This window comes from Protopterus annectens, chromosome 2.part1, assembly GCF_019279795.1.
Source record: "Protopterus annectens isolate FY-2018-M chromosome 2.part1, PAN1.0, whole genome shotgun sequence".
In the NCBI taxonomy this organism is placed as follows: domain Eukaryota; kingdom Metazoa; phylum Chordata; order Ceratodontiformes; family Protopteridae; genus Protopterus; species Protopterus annectens.
Window position 1 is genome coordinate 626,408,651 of NC_056729.1, and position 15,657 is coordinate 626,424,307.

Consider the following 15,657-nt stretch of genomic DNA (forward strand, 5'->3'; position numbering starts at 1 on the left):
CATGAAGTAATTTCCACCTTGCCAGTACCCATCCCTAAGCCTTGCCTCCTTTTCAAGGAGAGCCAGATCAATAAATCCAGGGGGGAATTTATGAATACATGTACAGTTTTCTAGCTCATTTTAAAGAAAGATAATGTGTCACACTGTTTAACTTCAAATTAAGTTTCTTCTAGAGAAGGGGCATGCACTGCTTAACAAATTGATTCCTCCTCCTTGTCTTATTTATTTGTTGGAACAGATTTAGATCTCTAGTTCTAGCGTTAGTTGAACTTTCTGATATATGGACTTTGGTCTTGATAATGAGTGACTAGAATACTGATATTAGGGTAAACATAACATAATGTAAGAATTATCCATGCCCACATGATTGGGACAACAGATATAATGAAGAAGAGGCCATTCTAGACTTTTGGTCAGTAAATAACTTAGGGCTGCCAGCACATTATTACTGAGGCTTTCACCATTCCTCTGACCTAGTAATACCCAGGGATGAGGTAGACACCTCAGCCTGATTATATCAAATATTTACTTTTCTGAATGGACCATCATAATGAAAATAGCACCCCTCCCTGAACTGGCCACAAAGGATATACTGCATAATCTAGTGTTTCATCACACATCTTTCAGTTACTCTCTATTGGGCACTAGGAGTAACTGAAAAACACACAAAAATGTTCAATATCATCATAAAATGATGACACTTTCAAAAGTAAAAAACAGTTGTTTGCAAATCATGCTCACAATGCAGTTTCTGACTTATGAGTAACACAACATGTAATTGTCATATAGTATGATAAGTGTAATTATATAGCCCTCCTGCAAGAGCTTCTGTCCACAAACTGTCAGAGGTGAGAGTAGGAAACAAGCTGTACTTCATGTGATAACCTCTTCTAACCTTTATCACAGTACATGCCACACAAAGATATAAAAATTTGTATTGTTTTAGGACATGTTGTCATGTTGCATGTTATGTTTATACAACATTTGGAGGGTACATTAGATATGATGGCAACAGTGTTATGGAGAACTGCAGCACTTTTTGAAATATAAGTGGCTCTGACGAGGTTCACAGTACATTGTTAGCATATGGTAAGTTTTTTTTTTACTTCTATCATCATAAGGATACACTGCATATCCATGAATAAGGACTTTGCTTAATATAAGAATAGCAATATGACTACGCACATCTGAATGTAGAAATAGGATGTAGATTTTACTGGCAACAGGATAGGCCACAACATCATGACAACCTACAGCTCTACATTTCTGTCATCACCTATGGTGGTGGTAAAGCCTGTGTAATTGTTATGATTGTCTGTGTTGTTTTATACAACCTTCATTTGCAGACACATATGTATCACCTTGTCATGCCAGAGAAGATTTGTGTCACTAGTGTTTTCCTAAGCATCTTCTAATTTTGTCAGCAAGGATGACTGACTGCCCTATACATACCAGTACAGCCTAACAAAAATGAAGAGCTCTGCAGGGGTATATATGTGCCAAGGTATGGCAAGTACACCTGCAGTATGTATTTCCTTATCTATTTCCACAGCTATAGTATGGCATACTCCCATAGCTTCAAGTTTAGTATGGTATTAATAAGGTACTCCCTTGATTATAGATGTCACCCTACACGTCCTAGCAGTATACAATCTTTCATATGTCCACAAGTGTCTGCATATCTGAAGATCAAGATGGCTGACGGGGGCTGGACAGTTTCAGAGCACCTAAAGATGGTGTCCTGTTATATGCACTCAGTGTACATGGGCTGATCCTGTTAATGAGCAGGGATTCTAAATAATTGTGAGACCAGCTAGCATAATGGTTAAGGTCTTTGTCTACAATGCACATAATACAAGGTTTAATCCTGACCTCTGGCCAATGCCTGTGTGGAGATTGCATGTTCTTCCTGTGTGTCTGTGTGGTTCCTCCCACCTCCAAAAACATGCTGAGTGTTTCTATCGCAAATTCATCAATGAATGGAGCTGTGGGTAGCAGCACAGAATCTACATGATACCCTATAATGGGAAGAGTTGTATAGACCAATCACTTTGGGCATCTACTGTGGTGCACAGTATCCTCAAGATAGTAGGACATGAAACACAGACTGCATGCTGTGGTAGGGCTAGTCACTCAATGGTGTAAAATATGGCTCTAGATGACATCATCAGGTTGACTAATGTGGCAGTGATAGGTGGGTTCAGGATCCAGTCTCCACTGACCTATGCCAGGGACCCATGCTAATGGTGGGAGAGGTGTATGTGCCTCTATTGGCCAATGTGTGCCAGCCATAAAGGCCATCAGCCCTGAGTCAATGGGTCAGTTACTGGCCAGCCAGTGTCTAGTTGCCCAGTCTGGGTTATCTGGGATAGCTCTATCAAGCAAAAGCTGGATGTAAAACCAATATAAAACCAATCAACCTGCCAAACATGAACTGAGAACTGCCCCACTTAATGTAGGTTCACTGACAGGATGCAGCTTGGAAATGGATGACACAATGACATGATGATACAGGGGAGGCTGGATACCTTATGTATCCTAGAGACAAGATGGCATGGCAATGCACTTGGCTTGTGATCCAGAGTCTACTACTCAAGAGGAGGACAGGCTAGAAATAATGTGGGAATTGTGATGGGAGAGAGGCTTCAGTGAGGGATATCATCAAAATTAATGACAGACTCATAGCAATCAGACTCCATTATGATGCTAGGGCAGTATTTATAATATCAGCCTATGCCCACAGCAGTTGCAGGACCTACTAGATAAAGTAGGACAATGTGAACTGGTGATGATAATGGCATGGCTGACTTGAATGCACATCTCATGACAGACAGAACAGGATGAGGACTAAAAACCACAATAAAAAAAACAAAAAAACAGAAAGAGCAAGTAGAACAACAAACCAGTGACCATCAATTTCTTTTATTACTCCTGACGTCTCAGCCGTAAGCCTTCAAGGAAGATAAAAACATGAAAAATGTCCCATGTATATATACTATGACTTATTATTCAATAAAGTAATTAATACAACAATTAAAACATATTAAAACCTTTAAAGCAGCAAGACTACAATTTACAACAAAATTCTCCAATTAAATTCTGAATTCATGCACTTAGGGATTAAAGTGTCAGACTTCAGAATATAAAGTGCTTCTTTATAAAGTAATTTGTTTTTCAAACAAGAATCCAAGAGAGCTTCATCAATCCTTTCTAAAACTGTGCCCTGCAAACCTGTTACAGGGCTTTGGTGTGCATTTTGAAAATGTGCCACTACTGAACTAGACTCTTTAACATTAATTATGTCCCTGATGTGTTCCAACAATCTCACTTTGAAAGCTCTCTTTGTTTTGTCAATATACACCTTATCACAAGGACACTTCAAGGCATAAACAATGCCTTCTGTACTACATTTAAAACTACCTTTAACATTAAATTTTCTTCCATTAATATATTCAAAACTGTTAGTGACATATTTACAAGCTTTACACTTACCACAAATCTGAGTACCTACATAAGAAATAATATGATGTATATTAACTGGGGGCATAATAAATTTACCTTTAACTAACATATTTTTCAAACTTCTCCCCACCCTATAAGATATTTTAAGTTTCTTAGGGAGCCGTGGATATACTTTCTTTTTTGACTGAAGATAATTCCAGTAATATTTTACTAAATTAATCAAAGTACCACTAAAACAACTGTATACAGTTGTAAAGTATATATCCATTTCGGAATTTCCTAAGTTACAGTCATATTTAGATGGCTTAACTAAACTCCTACTATACTTATTATTAACTTTAGATACTGTCTTAGAAATAACTTGATTACTATATACTCTACGATAAAACATATTACTGGTTTTTAAAATTTCCTCCCTTAATTCAGAATCAGTATTACATAGTCTATGTATCAGTATTAACTCACCATAAGGTAAAGCATCTATTGTGTGTGGTGGGTGACAACTTATGGCTTTTAAATAATAAATATTCCCCTTAAATTTTATATGTACTCGAATATGCAGTCCCAAAGGACTGGAAATATCCAAATCCACATCTAAAAAAGCAACCTTTTTGCCCCTCTGTATACCATCAAATTTTAGCTAAAATCTATTTATCTGTAGGTTGGCAATAAAATTATCAACTTCCTCCTCTCCCTCCTCACATAAAAAATGAGGTCATCTATGAATCGAGCATAATATTTGACAAACCTATTGTAAAATCCAGTTTTATATATATATTCATACTCAAATAAACCCATGCTCAAATTCACATAAGAGGGGGCAAAAGCTGCCCCCATAGCTATACCTCGTTCTTGTTTAAATATCTCACCATTAAATTCAAAAATTCAAAAAATTATTAGACAAACAAAATTACAACAATTCTAGAATAAATTCAGTAGTGGGGCATTCCCCTAGAAAAACAACTAACAGCCTCCATGCCAAAAGCATGTGAAATATTGGTATAGAGGCTGCTGACATCAAGTGTAATAAAATACATATTTTCATTCAGGGACACATTTTTAATCTTGTCCAAAAAATCAAACACATCCTTTACATAAGCAGGTAAAGATAAAACTTTTGGCAACAATAAATGATGTAATAAACAACCCATATTATGTAAAAAATACTGTTTCCTTGAAGCAATAGGGCGTCCAGGGGGATGTTCTAAATTTTTATGTATTTTAGCTAGACAGAAACAGGCCATACATGCCTGATCTACATTAAACTTCTTTTTAGCATCCTCCCTGGAAATATACCCTAACCTAACGCCCTTATTAACTAGTTCTAAATATTGTTTTTGAGCCAATAAATACATAGAAATGTGCACTTTTTTATATACATTAGCATCATTTAAGTGTGTTCAGCACATCTCTAAGTAACTTGGCACATTCATAATCACCAACTTGTTGCTTTTGTCAGCAGGTTAAAGATCAAGTTATAATTTCCCCTTAGATTCTTTAATGCAGCCCATTCAGCCTTAGTAAGATTATATTCAATACTATTCACTTTTTAAAAAAAATCAATTTCTAATACTACAGAAAAATTCAACATTTGATAAAATGATGCAATAATTTCATTATTTATAACTGGTGTAAATTTATAATTAGAATTTATGTTACTAGTATCAAACATATAATATGCATGGACCAATTCATCCAAAACACATGAATAAAAACTTTTATTTCCTGATATAGAATCAGTTTCCTCATTAACTTTTTCATCTATTAAAAATTCATTTTGGTTATGAAAAAAACATTTTAATTACAACTTTCTTACAAATGTATATAGATCTCATTTAATATCATGCAAACGTGGAATAACAGTGGGTATGAACTTTAGTCCAGACTCTAAAACTGCTGTTTCAACATTATTCAATTAATATCCAGACAAATTAACTATGTAAGAGGAACAATTACCACTTTCCTTTCTTTGAATACTGGTACTGTTGGGGACGTTGGTTATTGTAGTTAAACTGTTGCCCATTACCACTGGAGTGTCCTTCATGTTGCCGCTTTTTAGAATTAAACCCTCCTGGGCTGTTGTTAAAGTTATGAAAAGTCCGCTGCATACCTTCTTAGTTCTGGGGTCTTGGCAAGGATGGAAAGTCTGTTTTATTATTTATTATGGAATTTTCTTCTTCACCAGATAAAGCAGAATCATTAGTTGATACAGCCGATGAAAAGGAATGTTGCTCAGTCTGTGCATTTCCTCGTTCAAAGGACACACGATGAGATGCTCTTCTCCAATTGATTCTCGATAGGAAGGACTTACTGTTGTCATAATCCCGGGTTTCACATACCAGTTTCTTCTTTTTCCTAGCCATGATTTCTTCTTCATGACTAATTAATTTACTATTAATATCACCCAGTACTTTATCCAGAAATACTTGGATCAGTTTGGGTAATTAATTTACTGCAAGCAGAGTTAATTTCTTTACGGAGCTCACCGTGTTTAACCCTGTCACATTCGACCAATATTGAAATCCATTCCAAAGTACATTTGTGAGCTGCAAGCACCCACCTTTTGTGAAAATTATGATCTAGTTCATTCTGTAGATTAAACAGGATGGACAGATCTTTAAATGCTCTCAAACCCTGTGGAGTGATATCCAGTTCCAGATATTTCAAAAGATTCTGGATATTCAAAAAACAGATGTTTCTTTAAATAATAATTTTTCCAATGAATCACATAGTACCTTAGTTTTCGAACTCATGGTGGCTGCACATCTTCTCCCAACTGTGGAGAAAGGGTCAAGTAAATGATCATTACGTTTCACCTCCCATCTTTGCCTAACAGTGGAGGGTTCAGTTAAATTGCTGCCCAATCCAATAACAGTTAAACACTAGAGCAAAACAAACTATTAAAAACAAAAAAGGCCAAGTGGCTGTAAAGAATGCAACTCCGGTTTTATTATAAAAACAGTTAAAATTCTTTAAGCGCTTTTCATCTGTTCATACACAGAAGTCTTCAGAAGATACAATAACATTGAACAAACCTTATTTAAATAGTCAACAGCTGAAAAAGTGCGGGAAAATTAACTAAAGTCAATTAATTAAACAACATGTACTTAAACTGGAACCTTGATCTTTGTTTAAAGGTACAATACTCTAACTTAGACCATGCACTATATATACACACTAACCTAAAACAGTACGTTAAAATACAACCAAAATAAATGACGTTACTCTCGAAGTAAACAAAATATAAATGCACTCTTGTGTATAATGTTTTAAAATTCACATCTATCTTTGCAAGCTTTTTAGCTTTAATATGCTCATGATTGAGCATGATTCATTCAGACCTGGATAGCTAAATGCCTTTAGTTTTAGCTGCCACATTAGTTACAGTTCTTCAAGTTTGAATGATGCCGGGCCACCTCTAATGTCATTCACAAACTGATCTATAACCATAAATTTGAACTGATGTTGAGAATTCAGATGGGCATGTTTTGCCAAAGCATTGTCTATTTTGTTATGGTTAATGGCACAAATATGCTCATAAATTCTCTCATGTAACCTACGTTCTGTTTTACCCACATAAAATGCTGGGCACACTACACATCTAGCTAAATAAACAATAAACTTGGTGTTACAATTAAATTTAGATTTCACCTTGTATTTATGTCCATCAGTTTCAAAAAAGTTAGTGACGTCTATGAATTTACAATAAATACAACTTTCACACTTGAATGTGCCCGTAATTCTAGGCATCTTTAATTGACGTCTTTCCAGGAGTGCTTTAAAATTACTCCCTCTCTTAATTACTATTGATGGTCTAGTGCCAAGCCTTTCAAACAGTTCATGGTTATTTCTTAATAGATCCCAGTTCTTATGTAATGTTCTAACAATGTAACTACTTTGGACATTGAAAGTTGTTATGAAACTACATTTGAAATTCTGTTCTCTCCGAGATAAATGCTCAGTGAGTGAATCTATTGGTTCTATCTCTGAAGAAGTTACACTAGGGTTAGATGGTAATTTAACTGATAACATAGGTTTCAGTGAAGATAGTTCTCTTTTACGAGTAACCTCATCAATCAGAGACTCTAATAGGTCTACTGGGTAGCCTCGATGCATGAACATACTTTTCAAAAAGTCACATTCCTCAAAGAAGTCCGTGTTCAAAGTCGAGATGCGGGAAGCTCTCACCAACTGACCTTTGACTACAGACCTCTTTTGATGGAAGGGGTGGCAACTTGAAAAATGCAAAAAGGAATTGGAGTAGGTTGATTTTCGAAAAATTTTTGCTGTATAAGATCTTAACTCATTGTTTTTAACTAACTAGATGTCCAAGTAAGAAATGGTATCAGTGTTAAAACTATGCGTAAACTGTAAAAAGTCTGTTGAATAATTTATTCTTTGAACTAATTCAATAGCTTTAACTTCATCTCCCTTAAATAATACAAAGATGTCGTCTAAAACCCTAGTATATTATAAAATACTTTCTGATAAAGAAGCATCGTTGAATATGAAATTGGTTTCCCAGTGGGCCATAACTAAATTGTCCACACTAGCTCCGCAAGGGGACCCCATTGCCAATCCTACTTTCTGTAAGAAAAAGTTGTTATCAAACATGAAATAATTGTTCATTAAAACGAGGTCCAACAGTTCAGTAATCAAGGCTATATCCCTATTTGGTGCTCCATGTTTGTGCATTAATGCTGCTACCCACTCAATACTAACAGCATGAGGAATGCATGTGTATAAATCCCTGAAATCAATTGTTAAAAAATTTGAGTCACATCTATATTCTATATCATTAAACTAGACAAAAAAGACCAAGAGTCCTTACATATTTGTTTTTCTAGCGCAACGAACTTTTGTAACATAGTGTCAATGACTTTTGAACATGCATATGTACGGGAACCTCTACTGTCAACCAACGGCCTCATAGGTGGGTTATTTAAATCTTTGTGTATTTTAGTGATTCCAAATAGGGATGGGTACCTAGGAATTAAGGTGGTCATATAATTGAGCACTGCTAAATCAACACGTCCCTCTATAAACAAATCATTCAAACAACTTTTAATTAAATTGTATGCTCTATTTGCCTCTGATCTAGAACTTTGCTGATAGGTGTCACTATTCAGCAAAAGATACATATGGTTAGAGTAATCGGCCTGATCGAACAGTAACAACCCTCCACCTTTGTCGGGTTTACAGACACGTGCATCCTGTGTTTGTATATACTTTACTAGTTCTAATTCACTAGCATGGTCAACCTCAACACTACAAGGTTTGGTCTTAGAAGTGACTACATGCCTGAAATCTAACTCACAAAGTTGCTCAAATGTTTGAAGTAAAGGATGTAAAGGAGGGTTAAATGTGCTAGGAATTCTGAACGTATTATCACACATTATATCTGCTGTGTTTGTAAATTGTAACAGAAAGTCCAGTTTCCTTGTGTACAGTTTAAGCTCCGTGATAGATTTAGCTATGTCCAAACATTGATGTGGGACATATGTGTGACCTTTTGCCAAGAGTTCAACCAAATCACCAGAAATTTCACTGTTCGAAAAGTTATACCCTTTAAAGTCACCATCCTTGTTGGAAATCACCTTAGGTAGTTCATGGGTTGGTTGTAAAGTTGTATTCGTGAGGGCGTTTAGATGATCAGAATTACTTGGTGGGTCAAAGCCCACCTCAACCTTGTTAATGAAGACAGGGGGGAAAAGAGCGGAAGACCATCTTATGGTGGGCTGTAAACTAGCACCAAAGAAGTCTTCCTCAACAGTTAATTCCGCTCCCTGCTAAAACTCTGTGCCCTCTTGTTGCCTGTGCCAAATCTCTGCTGTTTCAGTTTGGCCCCTAAAGCACTGTCCTTCCGAAACCCCCTTTGCTGTTGACCATATTGACCAGGTTGCCTCAAGTTGTAATTGTAGTTAACATGTGGAGCATTTTGCAACCTCTCACTTCTGCGTATTCCATCATGGTTAGTAGTACCTGTGCCTGTAGCACCAAAGTGGTCTAGGTCATCTAACCCCCAGGATTATAATTGTTGATAATAGGTGTGTGGTCAACTGATTGGTCCGATTGTTGTTCATTCGGACTATTTGTTCGTTGTTGACCTATGGTTTGCTTGTTACTACGCACTTGACCTGGACGCCACACCTGCGCCTCAGATGGGGGTGGATAAGCGGTGCCCTGGTTGTATGCCTTTTGGTCACGGTCCAGTTTTTTAATTTTGTTCCCCTTCAGTTTATGCATAAGGGAGTTGATACTATCAAAAATTCTGTTGTATTCATACTTGTACCTGGTGAATTCCAGGTCATCGTGAACTTTTGTGTCCAACTCATTGACTGATTTAGAGTTCACAAACAAGGAGTAGTGCTTAATCATGAGTTCCATGAGCTCAAAGCCCTGTTTGTTGAATAGTTGTAACAATTCTAAATGAAACTGAGAACCATTAATCAACCCTGTTGGGTATTGAACTTTGCGCAAGCCTTTCGGCACTAACTTATGCTTTAGACATTCTCTAAAATAAGAAATCTTCAACTGGGTTTTCTTTAACTTTAAAATGTAATTATCTAAAAGTTTAAGGTTATTAACAATGTCTGGAGATTCATTAAAGTTACCTCCTTGTTCTCGATTAATAGGGTGAGCATTTTCATGGTCGATGGAAAATGAAAAATCTTCAGCCAGCCATGTTGATAAGGATCGAACATCCTTATCTTGATTTACTGAAAAATTACATGTTAATCCTTGCTCAGGAACTAATCCAACAATAGTTTGTGCTGGTGGAGGCAGTAGCTGGTTTGACGGCTGAATATCCTCTTGGTTACTGAAAACCACTGTTGAACCCACCAATCTCTGAGCTGGCGTTGGTGATTCATTAAGTGTGTCACCACCTACAACAGCTTCCTGCTGTCCCTTTCCAAGCGCTGTGAGTTCACCGAGCACAATCGCACCGGTACCCTCAACTGATACCGGTGCTACTAAGTGGCTGGTACTAGGTGTTTGATGATCCAGTTGCCGCACTCTAAAGCTAGTCCCAAAACCATCAGGAGGGATTAGTTGTTTCAACTGCTGCTGGTTTTTATCCAGTTGATCTAAACGGAAACAAATGGACTCGATTTTTACAAGTAACAGCGATAGTATGTCTTTGTTCAAAGGCATTGCTGTTGATGCTGAATTCACAGGCATGGCTGTTGTTGCCGATCTCATAGTTGAAGTAGGGCTTACTTCCACAGTTCGAGGTGATACAGAATCATCTAGAGTAAACAGTCCTTGAGAAACCACTGAGTCGGACGCCATCACAACTGTTAAACACTAGAGCAAAACAAACTATTAAAAACAAAAAAGGCTAAGTGGCTGTAAAGACTGCAACTCCGGTTTTATTATAAAAACAATTAAAATTCTTAAAGCGCTTTTCATCTGTTTATACACAAACTTCTTCAGAAGATACAATAACATTGAACAAACCTTATTTAAATAGTCAACAGCTGAAAAAGTGCAGGAAAATTAACTAAAGTCCATTAATTAAACAACATGTACTTAAACTAGAACCTTGATCTTTGTCTGAAGGTACAATACTCTAACTTAGACCATGCATTTTATATACACATTAACCTAAAACAGTGCATTAAAATACGACCAAAATAAATGACATTACTCTCGAAGTAGAGTTAATTTCTTTACGGAGCTCACCGTGTTTAACCCTGTCACATTCTACCAATATTGAAATCCATTCCAAAGTACATTTCTGAGCTGCAAGCACCCACCTTTTGTGAAAATTACGATCTAGTTCATCCTGTAGATTAAACAGGGTGGACAGATCTTTAAATGCTCTCAAACCCTGTGGAGTAATATCCAGTGCCAGATATTTCAAAAGACTCTGGATATTCAAAAAACAGATGTTTCTTTAAATAATAATTTTTCCAATGAATCACATAGTACCTTAATTTTCAAACTCATGGTAGCTGCACATCTTCTCCCAACTGTGGAGAAAGGGTCAAGTAAATGATCATTACGTTTCACCTCCCATCTTTGCCAAACAGTGGAGGGTTCTGTTGCATGTTTAATCTTTATCTTCTTTTTACCATAGGATTACCAATGTCAAGATGAGGCGTTGGGGGCTGTGGTGGTCCCACTCCACAAAGGCGGGTGCCACACCGACCCTGGTAATTACGCCCATAAGCTTAACAAGCCTGGTCTGCAAAGCTATGGAGAGGATCATAATGGAACTCATAAACAAAGACATAGGTGGCAAAAAAAGAGACTCCAAAAAAGGAAAGCCAAAAGGAAACTGGATCTGTCAGATGCTGCCAGACCAGTTCCAGCTAGAAACTCAGGTGATACCACCTGCTCCGAGAGGTGACCTGTGCCTGACACACAACCAACCTACATGCCCCACTGGAAATTAATGGACATGCCCAAATCCAAAAAATCCCCATCCACAAGTACCTAGAGAGCAAGTGACTTAAATAGGAGCACATATATAAATAGGGAGCTGGAGGATAGATAGACCACCCAGAGACTCCCTATGCTGTGATGTAAAAAACCGGTCCATGTGAGGCAGAGAGCACCTCGAGAAATCTTGACAAGAGAAATCTGACCCGGGGATGGAGATCGTTAGGGTTTACCATCTCTGTGTGTCTGTGTCACTGACAGACAGAGGCACAACAAACTTTTTTTTAACATAACAGGTGGTGTAATAAGCAACAAAAACTTTGGGCTAGGCTTATAAATGCCTTAGGGCAGATAGCCTAGTACAAACCTATGAACCTATGAACCTAAATTGCTGCCCAATCCAATAACAGCCTCCAAACGTGAAGAACCAGCCTCTCCAGAGGTTGGATGTAAAAGGAAATTACTACCAATTCTTTGCTGCAAATCAAGCAGTCCATCCCGAAACACTCTCGGTAAATCCACATTGGAGTCACTGGCCATTCAAACCGCAAACCAAAAAACACAATAAAATAAAAAAAAACAAAAAGAATAAGTAGAACAACAAACCAGTGACCACTAAATTATTTTATTACTCCTGACGTCTTGGCCATAAGCTTTCAAGGAAGATTCCAAAGACATGCATCTGTGAAAACAGGCTCTGTGGAACCTAGTCAGACTTTCCCGGTCAACAAATGATAAATAAATAAAAATAAATAAATAAAATAAATAAAGATAAAAACATGAAAAATGTCCCATGTATATATAATATGACTTATTATTCAATAAAGTAATTAATACAACAATTAAAACATATTAAGACCCTTAAAGCAGCAAGACTACAACTTACAACAAAATTCTCCAATTAAATTCTGAATTCATGCCCTTAGGGCTTAAAGTGTCAAACTTCAGAATATAAAGTGCTTCTTTATAAATTAATTTGTTTTTCAAACAAGAATCCAAGGGAGCTTCATCAATCCTTTCTAAAACTGTCAAACCTGTTACAGAGCTTTGGTGTGCATTTTGAAAATGCGCCGCTACTGAACTAGACTCTTTAACATTACTTATATCCCTGATGTTTTCCAACAATCTCACTTTGAAAGCTCTCTTTGTTTGGCCAATATACACCTTATCAGAAGGACACTTCAAAGCATAAACAATGCCTTCTGTACTACATTTGAAACTACCTTTAACATTACATTTCCTTCCATTAATATATTCAAAACTGTTAGTGATATATTTACAAGCTTTACATGTACCACAAACCTGAGTACCTACATAAGAAATAATACAATGTATATTAACTGGGGGCATAATAAATTTACCTTTGACTAACATATTAGGGAGAGGTGAATATTAGGAAGAGGTGTATGTGCCTCTATTGGCCAATGTGTGCCAGCCATAAATGCCAGCAGTCCTGAGTCAATGGGTCAGTTACTGGCCAGCCGGTGTCTATTTGCCCAGTCTGGGTTACCTGGGATAGCTCTGTCAAGCAAAAGCTGGATGTAAAACCAATGTAAAACCAATCCACCTTCCAAACATGAACTGAGAACTGCCACACTTAATGTAGATTCACTGACAGGATGCAGCTTGGAAATGGATGACACAATGACATGATGATACAGAGGAGGCTGGATACCTTATGTATCCAAGAGACAAGATGGTATGGCAATGCACTTGGCTTGTGATCCAGAGTCTTCTACTCAAGAGGAGGACAGGCTAGAAATAATGTGGGAATTGTGATGGGAGAGAGGCTTCAGAAAGCAGTGAGGGATATCATTAGAATTAATGACAAACTCATAGCAATCAGACTCCATTATGATGCTAGGGCAGTATTTATAATATCAGCCTATGCCCATAGCAGTTGCAGGACCTACTAGATATAGTAGGACAACATGAATTGGTGTTGATAATGGCATGGCTGACTTGAATGCACATATCATGATAGACAGAACAGGATGAGGACTGCCTGAGCCACATGGGTTGGGCAACGGGAATAAAGAAGGCGAGACCATTCTATACTTCTGTCTAAAATAGCTTGGTAGTAGCCAACACATTGTTCAGAAAGAGAGACAGTGACAAGATCACAGACAAGAGTGGCTAACATGCAACTTACGTAGACTTCCTCCAAGTAAGGAAAGGGCAGTGGAGTAGAATCAATGATTGCAAAGTCAGTGAATCAATGATTGCAAGGTCATCCCCAGCAAAATTGGCCCACCACATCAGCACCATAATCAGCTGCAAGCAGTGGTTAAAGAAGGCTCTAAGTTCAGCAAAGACCAGCCTGAAGACCTGGAAGTTATGAAAAGGAGGAAATAGGTGGAGTTGAAGAAGAATGGCAGCGCCTCAAAATGGCATGTGTGAGGACTGTAAAACAGATATGTGGCTAAGCCAGATATGGAAATAAGGTACATAAGGAAAGCTGTTGGTGGAATGCAGACATCCAGAAAGTCATTAAAAGAAAGAAGTGCAGGAAAAAGTGTTAAATAGAAAAGACTGACTAGGCTAGGAAGGAATACTGGTTGGCTAGCAAAAACCCAAAGAAAGCAGTTGCAATAGCAAAGAATAGGGCATCAGGAGCACTCTACCAGCTTCTGCAAAGTAACTCATTAGTTGGCAAAAGAAACTATATCAGGTTGCATGGCAAAAGGAGAAAGATAAAGAACATAGTCAGACACCCATCATAAGGCATGCCAGCAACAAACTGCTTACCAGTCCACAGGACATCAAAGGCAGATGGAAGGAGTATTTCCAGTAACTTCTGAATGAAGAAAACCTCACAGAAGCTGTACTTCCCCGTACACAGCCTACAATGAGAGAAGAAGAGGACCACATCCTAGAAGAAGTAAGAATAGCACTAAGGAAAATGAAGTCAGGGAAAGCAGCAGGCTCAGATGAGATCACAGCAGATATGATAAAAATGAAGTAACAGGCTCAGATGAGGTCACAGCAGACATGATAAAAGTGCTGGGTGAGATAGGGCAGAAATGGCTCTTGAGGGTACTCATAGCAGTGTGTAAAGAAAGACATATCCCAGATGGCTGGAGAACAAGCCTACTAGTGCCAGTGTACAGCAACAAAGGGGACATCCACAGCTGAGGGTATTACACAGGCATCAAACTCCTGTCACATGTCATGAAAGTTCTGGAGAGGGTGACATAAATGAATATGCAAACTAGTAAAATTTAAAATGGGACATGAGCAGTTTGAATTCAGATGAGGATGCATCTCAACTCTCCTAATGTTTGCAGTAAAACAGATAGTTGAGAAGAAGGCAGAGATGAGGAAAGAGTCCAACTGGGAATTTCCAGACCTGGAGAAAGTAAGGTCCAAGAAAAATTATTTGGGCAGTATTTCAGTGGTTCAAAGTCCCAGAAACATTGGTAGAATTATGCAGGCTCTGTATCAGGATGCAATGGCTCAACTACAAACAGTGTTCATTCTCGCAGAGGAGTTCCCAGTGGGAGTGGGTGTGCACCAGCGTTCAGCTCTCAGCTCACTGCTGTTCATACTGGTGATGGACTACATTAGCAAACAGGTCAGAGAGGACAAATCAACAAAGCTGCTGTATATAGATGATTACAGGCAGAATCTGAGCAAGGACTTCAGCAATGGATAGGGGAGTGGAATTCAAAACTGAAGGTACATGGGATGAAAATGAGTACTAATAAGACAGTTGTAATAGTAACAAGTGGTGTTGTTCAGAAGAAGCTGAGAATTGAGATAGAAGGGAAAACAGTGGAACAGGTTAACAGCTTCAAGTATCTGGGA